General features: G+C 40.8%; 1 protein-coding gene and 1 pseudogene across 2 annotated transcripts in view; both read right to left on the bottom strand.

The window, feature by feature from the left end:
* Positions 1–23,091, bottom strand: part of Prkn (parkin RBR E3 ubiquitin protein ligase) — a 1,140,372-nt gene that overhangs the window by 674,305 nt on the left and 442,976 nt on the right. The gene's annotated exons all lie outside the window — the stretch shown is intronic.
* LOC114625454 lies at positions 16,261–18,324 on the bottom strand (annotated as a pseudogene).

Below are 23,091 nucleotides of genomic sequence, written 5' to 3'. Positions count from 1 at the left end.
TTCTTGGATGAGGAAACCAAAGCAAGGTTAGAGAAAAATTCTTATTAATTAATAGACTAGAAGTAGTTAAGTCTGGACTCAGACTCTAAGCCTGAGAAGATACCTCATTTATCTTTGTGTTTCATTCACAATGAGGTAATGACTGTCCCAGTTATATCTTCCCCAGGTAAGGGCTGGAATATAGAATACATACATACACATGTATATATATATATATATATAGACACACACACACACACACACACAGACACACATACACACCTTTATATGTGAATGAATACGTTATAATGAAATTTCAATTAACCTTTCCCTGTTTGTTTCCCAACAGTTTTATAGTATGCTGGGTATAATTTTAATTTATTTCTATGTGTGTAGTGTTCACTGACCTTGTTGATGAGTACTTTTCTAATGTCTCACTGTGGTTGACATTTCCACCCACCCCTGAACCAAATCAACTCTTAAGCTTCCTTCAAATGCCAGCTTAATGTGATCCCTTCCCATTGGCATTTACTGTGTGCCCCTCTGCAGCACACCAGTATTCTCTTATCTTTGAATCCTGTTTCCTCATGATACTCATCTCAACTTCTGAGTACTGTACTTGATTTCTGTGTCTCCTTCCTCTGTCCCCTCTCTAATTCATGGATAATGAGGATAATACTTGTGTTTTCATTTTACTCATGAGCACCCAGAAAACTGCTAAGCATATCAGCTAATCACAATGGTTGGTAAGTAAATAAATACTATTGTGGCTTCTTACAAGAAATAGTATCTGAGGCAGGATGTAAGCATAGTCAGGACATGGCCATGCCAATGCTTTCCTTCTATTGCTGCCCCTAGAGGGATCTCTGCTATATGCCCACATCACAGGTCAACTCATCTCCAGTCTTCAAATCTACTCTTCTCCTCTTCAGAGAATAGCATCATCATATGACACAGACATTCAAACCAGAACATGCATCCACCCTTCACCATTCCCTTACCATTGGTCCCTGCAGCCCAACAGTTGCCATGTCTTGATAATTTCTCCCCTACTATATGCACCTGTCTGGTCTTCTGTCTCTCCAAGTCCCTTCCTCTAACTCGTCTTTTCCATGATGAATTACTCCCATTCTGTAAACCTCACACTCACAGCATCTCAGAGGTTCATGCTGTGTTGAAAGCTATTTCTGTTGCCTCTTAATTTCCTTTTGTGCTTATTTGTTAGAGATAATTCTGCCTTATTCTTCAGGACTCATTGAAATGCTGACTTTTGTTTTTAAATCTCTAGCCACAATGATCTTAGCTGTATCAATTACTTTCATGTTTCTGTTCTCACATAATGACTTTCATAGTTGCCTGCATTTTCTCTTGAGTTCCATGTAAACAAAGCCAGTATCTTTCAACTCATAATACCCAGGGTCAGCAGAGTGTTTATGTACTCAAGGTTAGTTCCAAGATATCACAGAATAGTTCATCCAGCAGGGTTCCTTTCATTAGACCCAGTGATAGTCTTTGGAGTATTATAAATGCAAATGTAGAATGTGAGACAGGTTAGAATAGTGGGCTTTAGCATGTAGATCAGTGGAATCAACCCTGGAAGTCAGTGAGCTGCATCTTATCACATCATACCTTTGTTTAATAACAGAGTCCCCTCTTTTAGACAATTGGGGATATAACTTTGTCATATAAGCTGTAAAATAAGACTGAATTACCTGATGTGACAGAGAATGGTAAGGTAAAGCACCAAGAGAATTCAAAAGGCTGACTGTTGGAGATTGGTTCTAATGCTTTGATTCAATCAGAAATCTGTTTGTCCAAATTCTAAAGGTCCTTGTCCCCAGTTGGTTTTTGATTGATAAAGATGCCAATGGCCAATGGCTGGGCACAAAGTGGGACCCTTAGAGTTGTGTGGGGTAGGACGCAGAGAGGAACGAGAGAGAATCACCATGATTCAGGGAAGAAGGATAGGGCACAGGAGCTGCAGGAGAGAAAGCCAACCAACCATATGAAATTTCCGGAAAGTGGCCAGTGGTCTAGTGTAGCAGGCAGAGGATTAGAAGTACCCAGCCTTTAAGTAGCCAAGACATTTCGAAAGTAAGCTAATGTATATGTGTCTTTCATTTGCAGATCCAAAGAGTTCCTGAGCAGATGGTTGGAAGCTCGAGACCCGCCAAGAACATAAAGTGGAGTAACCTTTACTGGAAAAATCCAAGTATAAAGCTCATCACATGTAAACATAGACACACACACACACACACACACACACACACACACACACGAGAGCACAGCCTGTTCTATCGACTGTGCTCTGTCATCCTCTGTCTTCAGTCATTATTTCTCCATTCATGTTACAATAGACACTACCTGGGCCCATCTTATGTGTGCATGAAGAATCTTTGACTAATGATGCCACTGACACTATATGCTTTTTCAAGTAATTAATTTTTAAATTTGTATTACTGCTTTACAGAAGGTACCAGCACAGTTATAGAACTCTTGACAAATGAATACTATAGTATAGCTACTATCTAAACAGGGATTTAGACAGTTTCATTATCAGCAATTCCTCTGTATATCTTGTTGTCAACTCCCACCCCACTTCCAGTTTCTGGGAATCGCTGATTTACTTGAAGCTCCTATGGCTTTGTTTCTAGGGATGGATCATGGCTGCTCATATTTTGATAGTAAAAGGACACTGAATATTTCTCCTTTGGAACATTATGAATAAAGTCGTTTATTGGGTTATGGTATAGGATGTTATGTAAAAAGCAATTTGCACTTCACTTAGAGAAACATTTAGGCATGAGACTGGAGGGTCCATCTTGGCATTTTGGGTAGATGGCTGTGCTATGCAGGGCTCCCACCAGCAGTTGGTAGTGGTTGCTATTTTCTTTAGCTACCTTTCTCTCAGGTATGTGCTGATACCAGGGTATAGTTTTAATCTTTTCTTCTCTACTCAACAATGCTGTTTAATACTTTTAAGGCATTTATTTGCATTATTTGTCCTTGATGAGTCATACATCAGATCTTTAGACCAGGTCAAATTGTTTCTTTCTTTTTTCTTCTGTTTTTGCCTCTACAGAGATCTTTGCATGTTCTAACCCTTTTCTGGATAAGTGATGTATAAATGGTTTTCCTTGGTCTCCCAAATCTCCTTTTCTGTTGTTAGACTCTAAAGAGTGGCAATTATTATTTAGATGGAGTATAGACCATCTAGCTTTTTATAAGAAACTAGATTGGAGCCTGTGAGAATGCTCACGTGGGGTGGGAATACTGGCCACAAAAGCCTGATGACCCGAGTTTGACCTTTCTGCCACAGTGGAAGGAGAGAACTAACTCCTGATTTCTATATGAGTTCAGTGATCCCTGTGCCTATACATATATATGAATACACACGCATGTACACACACACACACACACACACACACACACACACACACACACACACACACACACCAAGTCCTTGTATACAATGATTAATGCAATTTTTAAAAACTGGATTGGTTGTTTTGGAAACATAGCCTGAAGATCCCGAACCATCCATCCACACTTGCTTTACCAGTCCCGAGTTTCACAATTCAGTCAATCATTACTTCTCACATATAAATTTGCAGATAATAGAAGATCCAAACCAAAGTTCCTTCTTCTGCCCATGGACATTCAACGTTCTAGCATCTTCTGAAGCTACCTGTACACGTGGTCATTGTTCATAACAGCCAAGATATGGAAATGACCATGTTTGCAAGATGAATAGAAAAAACACAGTAGATGTAAACACATAGACAATCAGAACATTATTCAACCTTAAAATGGAAGGAAACCACATCAACCAGGAAAACACGGGTGATCTTAGATGACATCACACAGAAGGACAAATACTACCAGATTCCACTTCTCTGAGGAGTCAAAGCCTCCCACCTGACACAGGAAGAGACGATGATTGATAGTGGTACTTCAGCCTGTGGGGAGGAGGTTTGCATCTAGGGAGTACAATATCTTAGTAAGAGTCAGGTCTTGATAAGCGCTGATCAACACAGGAACAACAGCAATATGGTACTGCTTTGAGATATGCGAGGAGAATAGATTTCATGCTAAATGGTTTTTCCATAAAATAATAACAGCTTACAGCCCCAAAAAGAACATAGGAAGTTTGAGAGATGGTGCATATATTTAGTGCTTTGCTCATGAAAAGAGTACATGTACACATGTGCTATAATATCAAAATGCATCCATTAAGTGTGATTGAATTTAGTAGATCAATTTTACACTATAAAATTACAATAAATGAATGTATTTTATACATTATGTATACTGGTAGCCTGTACAAATTCTCTTTAAAAGATAGTATATATTTGTATATTCTCACACACTACCAAAAAAAAATAATGTAGAAACTAAAGATATAAAAAAAAGAAAACAAGAATTATAACACACAATTATAATTGGCTTTGCAATGTAGCTGTCTAGGATTTTTCTTAACACAAAAATAAGTGAAGTGGTCTGGATTCAGTGGTGCGTGGTGGGTAGCACTATAGGTGGTGGTGTCTAGAAATGCTCCCAGGCAGACTAATACCTCCGACGTAGACCAATCACATTGCATTTCTGGATCAAGATGTTAATGAAATGAGTTAAATGACTCACCATCAGACCTATGAAGGAGATCAATAAAAGCCCAGTGGGTGACCCAGCATTAACCTCTCACCGACTAGAATGCCAGCCAGCCACCTCCACCTGTTAACACCGGTTCACTTGCCAATTTCTTCTCAGTTTACAGGTTTCTTGGTTCTGCAAACTGATCTTTGGTTCATTTGACTCTCTATTCAAGGTATCATAACCACCTTTTAGTCAGGACGCAACCAAGTAGAATACAAGATCTAACTGAGGGCAATCAGATTTAACTTTCAACTATACAACAAAAGTATTTTATTCTGACCTACAAATGGCCTGAATATACTTAAGCTAAAAATATTTGTTGGTGACGAGAAACACAAATTAACTTCACTCCACAGTTTTGCTTGCTTTGTATGCTCTTCTTGCTCCCAGCTCTATTTTCTATGGTAATAAATTAATGTATGAAAGAGTGAGCATGGCCCATGATTCAGGATAAAAGGCAGTATAGAAACTACCACAGCAAACAGTGAGTGCTTGATAAAATGGGATTTAATCTATTAAAGTAAGAAACAGTATAGGTAAAAACAAGCTAATCTAATGGATTATGATGAGTATCTCCATTTATTGCTAATTACTAGACAGAATATTACTTTATGTAGTATATATAATAAAATCATTACATATTTTTTTTTTTTTACTCTACATATATTGAGTACTGAGGCAAATGTCTATTCCTGGTCTGTCACTTTATCAGAGCCAATTTTTATTAAGTAAACAGCAACATGATTGTTTAAATATATATGTCCCACTGACTGTTGACATCTAAGCAACAGCATACAAATCAGCTGGAAAGGCTTTGTACTCTCCATGGGGACATTATTAGCCTAAGGACCACAGGCGAAGGTGAATGCATGGCACAGAAATTGAGTGTTTGACTTTTAGTTCTGGCTTGGTCACATTTCTGTTATTTGTGGCACTTTATTTTATATGTGAATATGCCTACTGGGCAGTAACACTGAGGGGTCCTAGGAAACAGCCATATTTAGGCCCCTTTTTCATAAGATATAGAGCTATTACAGCTTAGAGAAGCTCTGAAGACAGACATAAGGGACCAGCACATTGAACAATGGCAACAGAGCACCAACTCATCACCTTCAGGCCTCAGAACTTCATCAGGTATTCTGCACATAACTCCCACGAGCCATTTGCTTTAATCACCAATTACAAGAATGACCAGGTGAATTTTCTAATGAGGAAAGTCTCTTGGGACTTCCCACGGATGAAGATGTTTGTTTCAGCATAACTTATTAAGGAATTTGCATTCCTCTCATGATGGTTACTAACAAGGTTCAACTCAACCTTTTCTGTGTGGGCAGAAAAGCAGCCCACCTCTTCTGCAACCTTGGCTCATGCTGCTGTAAGAATTCACCCTCCTAATAATGACCACCAGTACTCAAAAGGACAAAGCCACTGGTTCATCAAGAATACATATCCAACAGGGATTCACCCAGATGGTAATTTGGTAGTTGAGGAAAGTATGAATTTTTCTTATTAAGGAGCACCTGATAATAACTATGCTACTCCTATTGTATGTAAGACTCAAAGTTGTGCCACTGTGCTTAGACATGAACTAAAAGGTTAAAAGATTCTGCATACAGCATACAGCATACATACAGCCATGCAACGGTTACAAATTGAAGACAATAGAATGCACAGATCAAGAATCTCAGCCATGATGACACTGAGCAATTTATTATTCGACTCGAAAGCCTTTCTATCTCTGCCCCTGCTGTGTGATATGACTGAGCTCCTGCCATGTGAAGCAGAAAGCATCCTAACTGATATAAACCCATCATTTATATTCCTCTTACTTTGGTAGGAAGTTATATCTAGCTTCTTGTCATGTGCGTTGTATATTTTATGATATGAAAACTCCTCTTCCTTTTGAATGTCATGAAGAAAAATTGAAAATGAGTGTTTAGTTGATATTCTCTTTATACTTTCTAAAAAGATTTGGAATCATACCCCTTCTGGGTTGCCTAGTTTCAAACACTTTTTAGTTGACTTTGAGTTTATATTTCTATTGTTTCCTTAAGGAATAAACAGAGGAAATCACATAATATTTAATACGGAGGAGGGAGTGGCACAGACACATGCCCAGTATAAGTACCATTTTAGAGTGAATTCTTGGCATAACTAGCTCCTCTTGTCATCCTAGATAACCAATTCAATACAACGGAATGGGTTCTTATGGATGTACTTTTTCTTCATAAAACAAGGGATCTATTTTCCATGTCAAGTTGTAATTATTAAGTGAAGTAGAAGGAAGGATATTTTAAATCCTGAGTTTAAAGTCATACACTTAAGGACTTAGTGATGACCAATGTCCATGTATGATCACCTTCCATATTTTTATAATAGCAAGATGATTAGGGTGCATTGTCTGATTACATCATCTATAAAACTTTCAATAAGAATGAGTGCAATGTATTTGGCCAAAGAACGAATGTACTGATGATGAAATAAAGTAATAGTAATTAATGTTATAAAAGAAAATCATGAGGTAGCATGTTTGGGATTGGTAGGGGCACCACATAGATTGCTATATACCAGCCCAGATGACTATATACTCTCATGGCATAGGCTGATACATTGAATGTCACAGTTTTGCCAATCTCACCTCTTAATTTGATCCTGTTAGTCATCCAACAAAATATCTATTAGATAATAATCTCTCTGGAAACAATTCATGTGCAAGTAAGGAATGTGATGAGCAGTCTCCCTGTGTTGAACTGAGTTCATGATCTACTTTAAATAACCAGCATTTGCTTTTCAAACAAAGGCATCTAATGAGCTGGTCCCTGGTGACTCTTATACTGAAGACTGATGGTTTTTGAATTCATTAACATTTGCATTTCCAAGACAATGAGTGTGAAAAGAAAAGGCTCTATAAGTTGGGAAATATAGTAACATATTTTTATCTGGTCGGGACCTGCTCTTTTCAATAGGCATCGCCTGCCTTGGCCAGGGTTCCAGGTCTGAACCACATAGCACACTAACAGATTTGAATCTCTTTGTTTCCTTTCAATTTGGTAGAAGTGGGACATACGCATCACCTCTCTAGACTCACTGGAGAGAAGACACTTCACTAGTGGCCATCCTAGGGAAAAACAAAATATTTTCTCACAGAAAATGTCTCCGGATCCCTGCTTCTATACTAAAGCATAGTGTGTAAAGCAATACTCAGATAAGCATAGAACGAGTGTCGTAAGTGGCTGGTAAGTACTGAATGTACTGGGTCAGAGGATCAAAAGCAGAAGTGGGCAAACTTGGTATTCTAAGAACCATGGCAATGGTTGCATTAGCAAGAGCTGCCTGTGAACATAATATATGCTGTCGCAAAAAGCATTTGACCCTAATGCTTTTACTTTTCTGACACAACAACCCCAGTTTTGACTGGATACACAAAGGACTCCATAGAGAGCACAGCTTTCTTCTGCCTTGCAGCTAAGGTAGTCGTCTCTGTTGGTTACTGTCTCATGACTCCTGATAAAAGGAGGCTGGAAGATGGCTCAGTGGCTTAGAGCACCTGCTGTTCTTGAAGAAGACCCAAGTTTGCTTCCTAGTACTCAAATGATGCTCATGACCATCTATAACTGCATTCACAAGGCATCTTGTGCCCTCTTCTGAACTCTGTACACATCAGGCATGCAAATGGTACATGTACATAGGTAAAATATTCATACATATAACATGAACATATAAACCTGAAGAATTTTTAAAATTAACAAAGAAAATACCTGACAAAAGGAGGCAAGGGTTCATTTTGGCTTGCAGTTCCAAGGGATACCACCCAGAATGAAACGGAAGGGGAAACAGCAGCATGTGGAGGCTGTTGGCCATCCAGCATCCACACTGAGAAAGCAGACAGCAACAGATGCTGATGCTGTGCTCCGTTTCTGCTTTCTATGCAGTGAATCAGTAGCTAAGGTGAGTCTTCCCATCAATCCTATAACTTATATAAACAACTCCTCATGGGCATGCCAAGAGATTTGTCTCTCAGGTCGTCATATATCCTTATAAGTTGCTATCAATACAAACCATCATACAGTCTGACTAGGCCACCTACAGTCTGTAAGTAGAAACAATGTCTGTAAGTATGGAGTCAGACCCACCAAAAGGAACAAGCAGCCTGTCTTCCTTTTCTGGAACATGGGGCTGAAGCTGAATCGCTGCTTGGCACTCGCTATGGGAACAAGAGGCATACAGGGATGGAGGAGCCTGGGGCTGACACATCAAGGGAACACATCAGCTGTAAGTTGGACATCACAGACTGTTAAAAGTGAGACAGACTTTTACCAGGTTTAAGCCAAGGGCTTTGTGACACTGATGTAGCCACAGCATTTCCTTGTAAACTAACTGATGCTTTGCCTTATTTAACCCCCAAGGAGGATCCTCAGATCTCCCTAAAGCTCAGATACTGTTGGCCAGAGTGCCCAAGCACTACATTAGAAATGCTACTATATATGTAAAATGTAGAAAATAGCCTAGAATGGGCAGGGCTAGGAAGGAGTGTGACACTGAGTCTCCCCTGCCTCTGCCTCTGCCTGTGCTTCTAAACGGCACAGAGCCCTGGATAGTAGCAAAATTATGAGAGAAACCAGTGGTTTAAGAATTTAGGAGGTCTGAGGTACAGTTTTATGCCATCAGTAATGAGTACCAGCCTGAAGACCAAGGCTTCCTGTGGAATCCTGGTTGGAATAAAAACTGACAGGGTGCTTTAGTCAGCATAGGGCCCAGGAATGCCAACAAGCAGGAGGTCAGAGCAGTAGGAGAGAAGGAGGAGCCTTGGGAGGGGGACTGACACTGGGAACTGGAACAATGGGACAGTTAGCTCCCAATACACATACCCTGCAGATGGATATTTGCTGTTTCACTACACCTGACATCCATAGGCTTTCCTAACAACTGTCTTTCGATTGATATCTAGGTTCCTTCATTGGGTGAGATCCAAGAAAAACTGAGTGAACTTCCTTCCTGGTAATGTTGCCAACCCAGGCAGGCCCCTTGCCCACAGTGTGCTTCTAGGAGAGGAACTGCTTCCGCCCTGGAGGAAGAAGCAGGTAGGCATATCCTAAAACAGCGATGATAGTGATGAGGACCCATCCCGGTGGTAGTAGCTGGAGCATGGACAAGTCCGCAGCAGACACGTGCATCCATCCTTAGAAGATGTTTTTAATGTGCGTTTAGAAGATGTGGGTTCAGGGGGCTTTCCTGTCTGCTGTTTCTGCTCCTGAGGTTTGTGTAAGCTTTTTCCTGGGGGCAGGGTCTTCTGCTCCCAATGCAGGAAGCTTGCAGCAGCCCCTGGAAGGATTCCTTTCAGGTAAAAAGAACATCAAAGCTGTGATTCTGAGAGAGATACACTCCAGAAAACTGCAGACTGGGTGTGACTTCTTGCAATAGATCCCACACTGGGGAGGAAAGGAAATCAGCACGATTTTATTAGGTCCTGTCTAAGGGCCGATCAGCACCTCAATCATTCAAATGCTGCAAAGAAAGCTGAAGAATTCTGCCTTTGCCTGCCAGATGTTTGCAAGGCAGGTTGTGTCTGCTGGCTTACCACCAGGCAAGGGAGGAAGACATGCTTATGTGATTCAGCCTCTCATGGGCTTGCAGAACACCAGGAGCTGGGAAATATTCCTCTATTTTAAGGAAACTGTCTGGATCCCTTCCCCCCCCCACCTCCCCTCTCTCTCTGTCATATGTGATGAGTGGAGTGACTGCTAATATCCATTCATGGAGGTTGGATTCCATAAAAATACTCAAATGCCACCTGGAACATCATCGAGTCTCCAATAAAAGGAAGGGAGAAACAGACAAGGCAAGAGATGGCCCCTCATGAAAATCTATACAGAGCCAGTAGAAGGCAAGGGGCTCCTGAAGTTGCCATAAAGGAGAAGGAAAAAGGGGTTGCCCATTAGATCAGCAAGCATCATGGCTGCAGGAGGTCAGCAGATGACCTGAAGTGTACGAGGTCTCTTCCCGATGAGCAGGAAACACATGCCAGTACTGTAGGAGCTGAATCCCTGGGAACTCTAACTCTACTGTGGGGCTACCTGGTTGGCTGAAAGTTTGTCTCAAAGCTTGGCTGCCATCAGATAACAGGTGCACTGGTATTCCCTTGCTCCACTCCCAAGGGCATCTTCCTATAAAATGAAATTTCATGCTCAGCCAAACTTTAGAAGCATATGATTTAAACATATGCCAGTCTCTTTCTACACATCAGCAGCTTCTCAATTCCAGCCCCCTCTCCCCCCCTTTCCCCTGGAAACAGCTCTGGTAGAAGCTTCGAAGGATTTGTTGCCAAGTGTTCCCTCTCACTGTCTTCACCATACCACCTTTCATGAGGCAGCAGAGCAGCCCCGAGAGCTGAAGTGATGATGTCTTACAGGGTGGTATTCTATGTCTGAAATTATTTTCAGAATTACACCAGAGTTTCCTCTTTGCAAACATGTGTCCCAAAATATGTTACCATGGACCATGACCAATGAACACAGGCTGATCCAAGTCTTGCCAGCTCACTTAAGGACAAAGAGAATGTGGGAAAATGCTACAAATATAGATATATCTTGAAATGGTATTAAGTAATTTGATTAACTTGGAAGCAAATTTTTAGCCACACAGTGTGATAATTCACTCTTTCTAATATAAAGACATGATAAACGTTACCCAAATCAGGATTTTAAATAATTTACACTGAATATTTTACTAAAATGTAAAGAAAAACTTGGGGAAATACTATTCAAACTATTATATAAAACAGAGTATCAGCATACTTTGTGTACACACACACACACACACCCCTACACACCTAACTATGGTCTGTTAAATTAAGAGAGCTGCTGGTCCAGCATGTCCTTGGTGAGAATAGAATGACATGCTTCCTGCCCAGGACAGTGCCAGGAGCCATGGGCCTCCTTCTGTGTTGATGGCTAATTTGGGCATTAGGCTTGTTTATATAATAAAATACCTATTTTACATTTTTCCTTTAAGGAATATCCTCCCTGATAACATTAATGAAGCAAAGATGTGGCTAATGTCTCACCAAAATGGTGAATGCTGGGACCTTCAGGACAGCCCTTAAGGCTGTGGAAAAGAACTCTAAAAACATGGGTTCAGAAATACATAATTTTTTAAAACACAAGGATACAATATGAATTATGAGGGACTTCCTGAATCTAAATAAACAAAGGCAGCTACATTAATGAGCCAGCTTGTCAGAAAGCTACAAAGGCTGGCAGATTCCCGTGTTCAAGGTCATACTCGGGCATAGTAAGGTTAAGCCCAGGTGTGCTAGAAATGGTAATTTCAGGACAGGGTCCCACATAGCAAGTTTATCCTCTGATTTAACAGAGTCAGGATCTTTGAAATCTTTTGCAATGTTAAAACAAAATGTGTTCTTGCTGTCTCTTAAGAATTAAGAGGATAATCAGAAGGGAGCCCGGAGTAAGTGACCGGATTGATACTTAAAATAAGAGATTGAGCTTAGGATCTGCAGGAGATGAACTATCAAGAGAATTTTTTAGAATAGCAAGAGAGAACTGTTTGGAGAACTGTCTCAAGCTGAACATAGAGAGAGCTGTCTGGAGATTTCCAGAGAAAGTAGGTCAGAGGGAAAGAAAGCAGAACAGAGAGAAAGCAGGTTGGAAAGCGGTCTCGAGCAGAACACAGGCTGCCCTACTTGGAGTCATGTTTTGACTTTGAAGGAATCTCAGATCTCAGCCTAAACTTAAAAATTAACTTCTCCAGAGACACATTCTGGGAGAAGCACATTACAAAGACTTATACATACATTCCAGGAGAAGGGCCCAAGATAAGAAGTAATTAGGAAGCTGGGCCCTTAGCACAATAAACCTGGGTAAGCAGGAGCTATGGTAAGATAGACTTAGCTAACACTCATTGTCATAAGATAATGTGCAAATATGTGTTGTCAAGAAACTGGGCGTGGGAGCGGCCCTTTGAGGTCAGCCTTTGTGGTAAACACTGTCTAAGAGGTGATTGTAAGACTGCCCTCATAAACCCTGTGAAAACCGTATAAAAACTGCTCTTAGCTTTTGCTCAGGGTTCCTCTAGCCTGCGTGTTGGGGAACCCCAGTGCACTGGATCAATAAACCTCTTGCTTTTGCATCAAATCCTCTGTCCATGAGTGTTTCAGTGGGAGCACGTCTTCCCGATTTGGATCTGAGGGTCCAACAACTTCAAGTCATTTGTTTTGCTGCTCTTAGACACCCTGACTCAGAACCCCTCTCCAGGCTGAGGTGGGTCCTTGGCAGAGGGGAACTCATGGCTCCTGAGAGGTGAGAGTCACTGTGCCAGGACAGAGCTGGTGTCAGATGGGAGAACTAGGAAAGGCCTGTGCAAGGCAATGAGGTAAAACCCCATGCTTCCAAACACAAGCACCCTGGGAGGGAAGGTGAGAGCTGACTAGCTGAGCTCTGCCTCTGGCTGGTGTGTGGTCTCCCAGTCTGCCACACGTGTTCACGATTTCCAAAATTCTCCCTAGTTCTCCACCCTATCCGTGTTTCCTTTGTGCATTGGATGAGGTGCCATATTCTCTAGCCCACCCTGGTGACTAGCTTGCAGCCATCTCTCTAGATCTGCTCAGCATGTCATGGTTTAGCAATAATAACTGGCCCGTTGTTTCTATAACGTAAGTGCCATTTCCTCAACTGAGAGCACTGGAATGACCAAAGAACCAGGACCTGTGGTTCACAGCCCTTCCATGTTCACAATGTTGGGATATAATACATTGTAAAATTGCCAAGGGTAAAATGAACCTGCAAGATTGTGTTGTGGTGTGTGTGTGTGTGTGTGTGTGTGTGTGTGTGTGTGTGTGTAAGTCCTGCAAGAGTAGCAGGCGAACATGAGATTCAGAGGCTAAGCTCACAGCACCCTCAACAACAGTACAGCCTAACTCTTGGCTACAATTCAGCACTGGGTAGAGGAATCTACAAGTGGTTATGAACAATCATTTTACAGCAGAATCAGACTAGCCTATGAGGCATCAGATCAAATCACACCTATCAGATTGTGAGAATTTTTCTTGAAACTTTCATGAGTGTGTATGTTGTACAATGATATAAAAACATCTATTTCTCACTGGGAAAGGTTAGGGAAGTTTCAGGCACATTGAATTAAGTCTTCTCAGAACACAGTCCACTGAATACTACTTTTACTAATATGAAATACAGAGAAGAGTTTCCCAGCAATGCTCGAGTGCTAGGAAACCAATCGTTCTAAGCATGTGCTACATGCTGGAATTGCCAGAGGCTTCAAACAAGCCAGCAGATGGTCAGCCTTGGAAAGTAATAGTGAGTGTATTCACAAGGAATAGCATATTCTAAAGTCATAATGATCACAGTGTAAGGCCACAGAGAGCACACTCTAAGGTCACAGTGACATTCTAAGGTCATAGTGACCACACTCTAAGATCAGAGTGAGCATACTCTAACAAGTAAGCCAGTTGTAAGAAAATGTTACACACATTCTAAGGGATACTTTTAGCCATGACAAACTCCAGAGGTGCAGGGTGAGGAGTTAGCATATTACCCTATCCAATATAAATGACAGATACGCTGATTTTACTAAAGAGACAACCATGTCTCCATTTGAGCTGCCCTTCACAGTTCACCCACATAAACATGAAATATCTGTATCAATCTAGAGACAAAGTGCCAAGAACACTTGGCATACAAATAAGAGAATGCCATTACTGTGGCTTCACCCAACAATGGGAATTCATTTGGATTCAGTCCATAAAACATCCAACCTAGGTTACCCCAGGGACTCGTGGTGAAGGAGATGCACTGTAACTAAATGTCCACACACCGAGGAATCCATGGCCTCCTGTGAATGAAATGAGTGGAGCAGGATGAGCAGTGCTCTCTCCCAAGGCCCAGGGATCATTGCAGAAGAGGAGAGTATAAAGAATGCAACAGCCAGAGGATCTGGGTGACCATGAGCAAAGTGTCTTCTGGGCACAAGCAAGTAAGCTGCACATATGAACTAAAAGCGTTACAAAAACAGATACAAAACCTGAGCAATCCTAAGCCAGACCAAAGCCCAGTAAAGATGAAATCCCAATTCCTAAAGGGGGAGCTACTAGCCATTGGTTACTGCTGGGGGAAGGAGAGACAGTTTTCTCTGTCCAGAGACAAAACTAACTGCCCGGGCCTCAGTGACAGCGAGCAAAACTTGCATTCTCTAAGGATGTTCTACCAAAGACTGGTTTTAATTAGAAGGAGATGGGTGTGAGAGCATGGGTGAAAATGCAGTCAGTCTCTGTAGCATCACATAAGAGGCAAGTAACAAGGCAGGCAGACATTGGATGCTTAGAAAGTGGATTACTATACAAGGAAGTCTGAAGACATTCTTACTGGCAATCATCACGTTAGTTTTGAATAATCTGAAACTTGATAATATTAAATAATGAAAGAGTATAAAAGGAGGGTTATACTGATATCAAAATATTCACCACAAGATTTAAAGATTAGACTTCATACATAATAATTAAATAACTCTATCTCCTGGTCACATCACTAGCCTTCTACTGCAGATCTACTAGACACTTCTGTTACCATAATATACAGGTAGCTAAATATCTTCACCAAAAATATATATAAAAAACCAAAACTCTCAAGTTATAATGCATACCCCTAAATTATAACTAAATTAACCAAATCTGGCTTTTTGCTCTTGATAGCCATGGATAGCAAGGATCATGTGTTTTTTGTGTTTTACCAAAGCTTGATTTTTCATGATAAATTAACCTTTATTTCAATCTTTGGTTTAATATTAAATGCTTCTGTTATATTTTTCTTGACATTATGAGAATTATTATTGTAAGCCAACTTATGGAACAGAATACAATTGTCAAGCTGCAAAAAATTTTACAACAATATCCATTAACATATCAAATTGAGCCAATATAATTCAAGTATCATTCAATAACTACAATTTCAAAAAATAGCATTAAGATTTTTCTGTCTGTATGATGATGTATGATGATTATGCATTTTAAAGAATTCAGTTTCTGTCTTTGTCGTTGGTACCTATTTGTTGAATATCTATTTCCTAACACAGTGGCTGCAAAAACTGAGTAGGATACTCACTGTGCATATCGCAAGAGTAGAACTTCTAAGTAAGCAAAGTCATTGTGATTGTGTGCGACACATGCTCTGTGAGTTATACTTGGAAAGCCACTGTGATTGTGTACTACATACTGTCTGTCAGTTATATTTTGAAAGCCATTGTGGTTGCATGCTATATATCTATTCTATGAGTTACACTTGGGTTAACTCTAGACTGCTAACAAAAGACATTGTGTTTGGACATTTCCAGTACTGTCCCCCTGATGCAGGAGGAAACTCAATGGTACTTCATGAACTTAGCACCTACTTCAGGAAGAGAAGTGCCCCAGATCCCTTTATAAGGCCCGCTTAAGCCATATGTGTCTGTATGTGTGGTAAAATGGGAAGCCCTTCCAAACCAATCTCCTTCATGCATGATAATTAGCTAGAAATATTAAATAACATCCTCAACCATGGTTTATGTGTATTCTTTCTGACACTTAGAAACTGCACAACTTTTTTTTTTTTTTAACATATAACCACGCCTGACTGGATTGTTTTATTGAGGAGGGACGTGGGTAAGAACAAGTAAAGACAGCTGGGACCCTAGGTTGGGAAGAATACCCTCCCCTCCCCGTATGCACCCACTGCCCCAAATAAAAAATAACCAACTATAGGGGAGCAGCCGAGACAATGACGGGGAGGCTGGGGGTGGGCAGGGAAGGACACTCGGAATTGAGGGCAGCAGTGAAGAGACCATGCGTGTGCTGGGAGGGCCCAAGGTGGCGCTGGATGAGTCTGTCTTCCTTGTAGGCATGTATAAATATAAAGATAAGCCTTTCTTCTCCCCCCTCTGCCCAATGCTGCTCACCACCGTCCCAGCTCGCCTTTCCTCATCGGCGAAGAGAAGAGGGGAAAATCAAGTTATCACCGAATTGCAATCAGACCCACATCCATCAGCTTCTGGATCTTCTGTGCTATTACAGGATTCTTTAAGTGTTCGCTCAGAGCCTGGGGATCCTTTTGCATCTGCTCCAGGATGAGCCTCATGGCTGGGTCACTCATTATCTGCTGCACCTCAGGGTCAGCCATGGCCCGTTGCTTCACATCCTCAGGGCTATCGTGTCTGTTGTACTGTGCCATCATACAACGTTGGTAACCATCTGCTGCTTCCTTACAGCTGGAGTCCAGGTCTAATGCCTTTTGGTACACATCCATGGCTTTTGTATAGTCCTTCATGGCTTCCAGAGCAGCTGCTTTCCGTGTATAACCCTTGATGAAGGTTGGCTCTAGCTGGATGCACTCTTCACAGTCCTTGAGTGCCAGCTGAAACTCCAGGAGCTTGGTGTAGCAGGCAGCTCGGTTGCTGTACAGTTTGGCATCTCTTGGGTTCCTTTTAATGGCTTCTGTATAGTGCTTCATGGCCTGGGGGTAGTCCCCTTTCTGGAAGCATTCATTGCCCTTGTTCTTCTCCTCCAAAGCCAAGTCAGGGTTGATATAAGCCAGTCGCTCTTGTTCCTTCAGAATTTTCTCTGCCTGCTGGCACTTCTTGAGCACATCTGGGGTTCGGTGCTCTGCCAGAGACTTGTTGTAGAAATGGATAGCATCCTTGTACCTTTCTTCTTTGAAATAGGAATTGCCAATACGGGCATAAGCTTTGGCAATCTGCCGGTAGTCCTCTCGGTTCTCTCTGCCCACTTCAATGGCCTTCTCACAGAGCTCCCGGCATTTGTTGTAGTCACCCTTTTCAAAGTGCACAGCTGCTTGATTAGTTATGTAAGTCATATTGGTAGGGTCCAGTTCCTTCGCCCTGTCATAATGCTTCAGGGCCTTGTCAAAATCTTTCTTCTTGTAGGCATCATTTCCCAACTCCTTTTCTTTGAGTGCCTGTTTCTTATTCTCTGGAAGATCTTCTTCCATTGGTTCTGGCTTGGCCTCCTTTTTGGGAGGAGGTGGGGGTGGGGGTGTTGCTGCCTCTTCCTCTTCATCCATACTGCCCAGATCAACCCCAAGGAGAACACTGAGAGTAGTCATGACCCGGGGGTCTTGTAGTTTCGTGCCCAGGTCTGAAGGCTTGTTCTGTAGCTGCTCTATTAGTTCCCTGTAGGTGGGGTCATTGAGCGGTGTCCTTGTCCTAGGATCATTCTCTAACTTCTGGTTCAGATTAGGCAAGTTGAAAGGATTCATGAATTTCCTCTCTGCCAACCTGGCCTCCATGTTCTGCAAGCCCTCCTTAAGCTGCAGATTATTGGCTTCATGTTTTAAACCTTCTTCATAGGTTTGTTTGGCTTCTTCAAACCGGTTTAGGAACTCAAGGGCTGCTGCTTTTCTTGAATAACCCTTGCCCCAGTCAGGCTTCAGGTCAACAGTCTTACAGCCGTCCTCATAGGCCTTCTGGTAGTCTCCTTTCTTGGCGTAGGCTGCAGAGCGATTGCTATAGAGCACATGGTTCTGGGGATCTAGTTTAATTGCCTCAGAGTAGCATTGTAAGGCATCATCAATGTTCCCAGCACTCAGGGCCTTATTGCCCTTCTCCTTTAGCTCGTTCACCTGCTCCATAGTCTGGCCCGGAACCCCGTTGAATCGAATTCGTCCGCTCCGCGTTCCCAACCCTGCACAACTTTTTAATAACTAACATTTTTAATCTCATGGCTAGAGTGAGCATGAAAGCAAGTGCATGACCGAAATTGTTAAAAGGCTCAAGGGAAGATTCTGAAAACATACAATATCTAAGGTGAAAATTCTCCAGGTCAGAACTAACAAAGGGCTTGACTAGAGGCCTTTAAGATGTATATGAGAAACTACCCCAAACAAATCTCAGGAAACCTACTTTGAGAAAAAAGTTGCCAGAGCCTCAGCAGACCAAGAGACAACACCTCACTGCCATATATACACATTATACCTACACATATTGACACCTACTTACATGTGTATGCAGTCACACACAAATACATGCATGCACGCATGCATGCTTATGCACACATTCACCCATGTACTCATGTATACACAATTTGGAACTACTGCACGGGATGAAATGACACATGGACAGTAAACACACATTTCAAGAATTGGAGTCAACATTTGCTTTAGAATTTTAGGAGAACTGTAAGTTCAGAGACACTTAATGAACTTAAAGCACAAGAAATATGAAATTAACTGTACGAAGCAGAATAATAAATTCCTTAATGTCACTGAAACATGAAATCTTCACAAGAGTAAGGCATTAAAAGAACATATATTCATAGGAACAAAATAAACACTACAGCGGGTTGTTTTTTATTATCACCTTTGAAGAGGCAATATTTTTAACATATTAAGAGAATGCTTTAACTATAAATGTTTTTCCTATCCAAGACAACTTTTAAAAAGTTAAAAATAGAGGCTTTTTAGATATATTAAAGTTGAAATGATATGCAAGGAAAGAATTCCTTAAAGTAGAACGGAAAATGTTGATATGGAGTCTGCATAGCACAAAGGAATTGGGAACACAGGAAATAATTAGTGACTATAAAGCTAACGTAAGTAATTTTAAACTCTTTAAAAAATAGACTCAAAGCAAATTTACCCAATATTGTGGGATATGAAGAGTATATAGAAATAAAATATATGAAAAATAGCACAAAGGTTAAGAGTAAAGGAAGGGAAGTACAGTTGATTATAGGGTTCCCAGGTGATATGTATAGGCACATATAAGGTCCCCAGGTTATGCTCACAGGCAAGGTTACCATGTTAGACATGACAGTGTAGGTAAGATCATTTTATACTTGCAGGCATGTGTAAGGTTACCATGTTATACAAGCAGGTACATATAAGGTTAAATACAAAGTTTAAATATGAAGATATAAATAACATAGTACTAAAAGGCATAAAAATCTGTACCAACAATTCACCAACACAAAACTATAAGAACAGGCCGATAACTCTATCAGATGTGCAATGTGTGTGTGTGTGTGTGTGTGTGTGTGTGTGTAAAGTGCAAAGACTGTGGATTTGAGGCCAACCTATGTTACAGAATGAGACCCTGCCTAAAAAAACAGTTGCTGAGGGTGAGCTTAACAAGACAGTGACTGGTTCACACTGGTTCACTGGATCTCTGAATCAGATAGATCCCTGCACTTCAAAATATAGTGGGGCTCTAGTTTTCCTTCTTTCCTAAAATCAGACAGAGTACATTTCAGAGCAAAGGATGTGACCATCACTAAGATATGTGAAACTAACCAACAATGATGGACGGCAATATTTATGAAGAAGATTTAGTGATCTTCAATCATTAGGTACCTTGTAGCACAGGTTTTAAAACCATGAAACAATCACTAAGAATCTTCCACTGAAAGAAACCAAACCTCAGTTATAGTTAAGTAATTCAATGCTTCTCTCAATTATTTACAGAATCATTAGTAGGCAGAAAATTAGTGGAGTCATATAGAAATGTTTAGCAAGATGACTCACCAGTTTAATATAATAGATATTGATGGCTTTCTGTCAAAAAATATCTGAAAGCAGTCTTGGTCCAATCACCAGAGAACATTTACCAGGTGGGCTATTGTCTGGAGTATAAATTAAGACTTAGCTTTAAGGACTCATGTATTAAAATTTTGCCTTCAAATTATATCAGAGGTAAAATGGAATAAGTAACTGAAAGTCTGGAAAAATCACTAATTTATAAAAAAAATAACTTGGATAAAAATATGCATTATAAACTAAAGGAAATGCAATATAAGTATATATGGGATATATCATGGTCTTATGTTGGAAGTGAGCTACAGCTTTGAGTGTTTATATTAGAAAAGAGAGGTTGAAAACTACAAGCAGAACTTTCACCTTATAAATCTAGTAAATAAAAAGCCCTACACAAAGCAGGCAGGAGAGAAATCACAGAACCCAAAAGATAAACAATGAGATAATCACATAAACCAGAAAATTCTAAAAATAGTAACTTGAAAAGATCAGAACCTGATGTAGACTAAAGAGGGGGAATGTGAGCTTTGCATCATAAACAAGGAGGTGGCATGACTCAGATTTTACAGATAACCAGTGATAATCAGGGAAATATTTCTAACATTTTATTGGTAAACTTAAAAATCTAGATGCCATAAAAGAATCCTTAAAATACAGAAATTACCAAAGCTCACTCACAAACAAATAGACGTACTTTGGTCACAGGACATGGAGATATCAAGTTGGTATTAACCAGAAAGTTTCTTTTGTGTTGGCTATCTTTCATAGTACTTGAAGTTACTATATAGATTTCTGGAGAAAACAAAAAAAAAAAAAGACAACACCATAAACAATTATTCGTAACGAGCTGTGAACCCTGTGAGCTACCATGAAAGACCTGTAAAGTCATACCTACATGTATAATAACGGCATGAACATTATGGAGGTAACCAACTGCCTTTTGGTTAAATTTAAGGCCTGCTCAATAGGAAGAAACACATTCCTGGTACTGGAACCAAGAACTAAATTTGGCCAAGAACTTATGTTTGGAGCACTTAGTATGTACTGCATACAGTATCAAGCTATACTACTAACTAGTATCCTTATATCCATAGATTGATGCTGCTCTCAGTCTTCAGGGAAATTACTTCTTGTAGTAGATAGAAATGAATACATAAATTCACAACTGACCAAACTGCAGGAAGTAATGTGTATGGACTGTTCAGTCAGACATAAGGCATGTATGTATACTGCATCTCTTTCCCCCACAATTTCAGGGCCCATCTCAGAAGGGCTGGGCACAGAAATGATGAGGTAGAGGTTGGGGAGGACTGTAGTGGAACAGTGCCTTGTAGACATGTCACTGCAGCCATGAACTCACAGCAATGGTGGTTCCCTGTATAAGACCAGCAGGAGCTCAAGCCAGTCAACTCTCTAGCATGGAGACGTAAGAGTCAATGGGACCCTACCACTAGCAGAGGAATTATTGGCAGTTGATGGGTGCTAAAAAGGTACAGTCAGTTTTCTTCAAGGCTGTGGCCACTGGTAGGTCAACTACATTCCATTGGATTGTTCCATACCCACAAGTTTATGAACAGCATATACTCAGCAGGTCAATTTAAAGTGCCGGGTGAGGTGGGCACAGAGTTGATAGAAGGTATACAGTAGGATCTGTGAGCAGTGAGGAGGGTGAATATGCTCAAACTACATCATGTGTGTTCTCTAAAAATTAATGAAATTTTCTAAAAATTAATAAAATTAGAGTTTTCAAAATGAGAGAATGACATGAAAAGTCTTACATCCAGTAAAGAAACAAAATTTACAGTTAAAAAGATTCCTGAAAGGGAAACTCTAGTCCAGATGGCTTCTGTGTCTTACCAGACTTCTAAGGAGGAAACATTAGCAATTGTGCCATACTCCCCTACGAAACTAAGCAAAGGAGCACACAATGCCACCCAGTGTATAAAGGTAGTGTCCCCTGACATAGACAGGCTCCCAGTGTGTGAAAGTAGTGTCCCCTGACATAGACAGGCAACCAGTGTATAAAGGTAGTGTTACCCCAACATAGACAGGCTCCCAGCATCTCAGAGTAGTGTCCCCCAGCATAGACAGGCAACCAGTGTATAAAGGTAGTGTCCCCCCGACATAGACAGGCTCCCAGCATGTGAAAATAGTGTCCCCCGACATAGACAGACATCCAGTGTATGAGGTTAGTGTTTCCCAACACAGACAGGAAGAGATAACATTGGGAAAATTTCTCAGGAATGTGATGGAAAATTCAGGGTTTCATTGGATTTTGTTGGAACGCCTGTGGATTTGCAAAATGATATGGATTCAGTGTATTTTATGTATGATATCTTAAATTCATAACATATTTCATCAATGAAATCTAACCACAAGTACCCAGATGAAGAACAAGTAACCGTATTATCTCAGTTAATACCAAACAAAACCAATGAACATTCAGAGTTTCCATCTATGCAGGGGGTGGTTCTGATGCTTTGATCAGGAATCTGCATGCAAACACTGGAAGTCCTGTTCCCCAATCAGTTCTTGATTGATCAATAAAGATGCTAGCTGGTAATGGTTAAGTGGAAGAGGCAAGACTTCCAGTTTCCCACAAGCAGACTAAGAGACAGGAGAAGGAAAGAGACCTTCACTATGCTTCAGAGGGAGAGAGATCCACCAGCCATGTGAGATCTCAGGTGAAGTGGCCATTGGATTAGAAACACAGCTAAGCTAAGAGCAGATTTAGGATGCTTAGCAGGAAAAGCTAACTGGGCGATTGAAGTTGAGGGCAGATTTAGAGGTGTTGAGCTGGGGTGGGCAGCCAAGAAAGGCTCAGAAGAGCCTGGCCATTGAGCTAAAAGCATATTCAAAATAAGCTAGTGTGTGTGTGTGTGTGTGTGTGTGTGTGTGTGTGTGTGTGTGTGTG

The sequence above is a fragment of the Grammomys surdaster genome, unplaced genomic scaffold (assembly GCF_004785775.1).
Source record: "Grammomys surdaster isolate TR1022 unplaced genomic scaffold, NIH_TR_1.0 218, whole genome shotgun sequence".
NCBI lineage: Eukaryota > Metazoa > Chordata > Mammalia > Rodentia > Muridae > Grammomys > Grammomys surdaster.
Note: the sequence above shows the minus strand (reverse complement) of the source record. Positions and strands in the feature narration are given on the sequence as shown.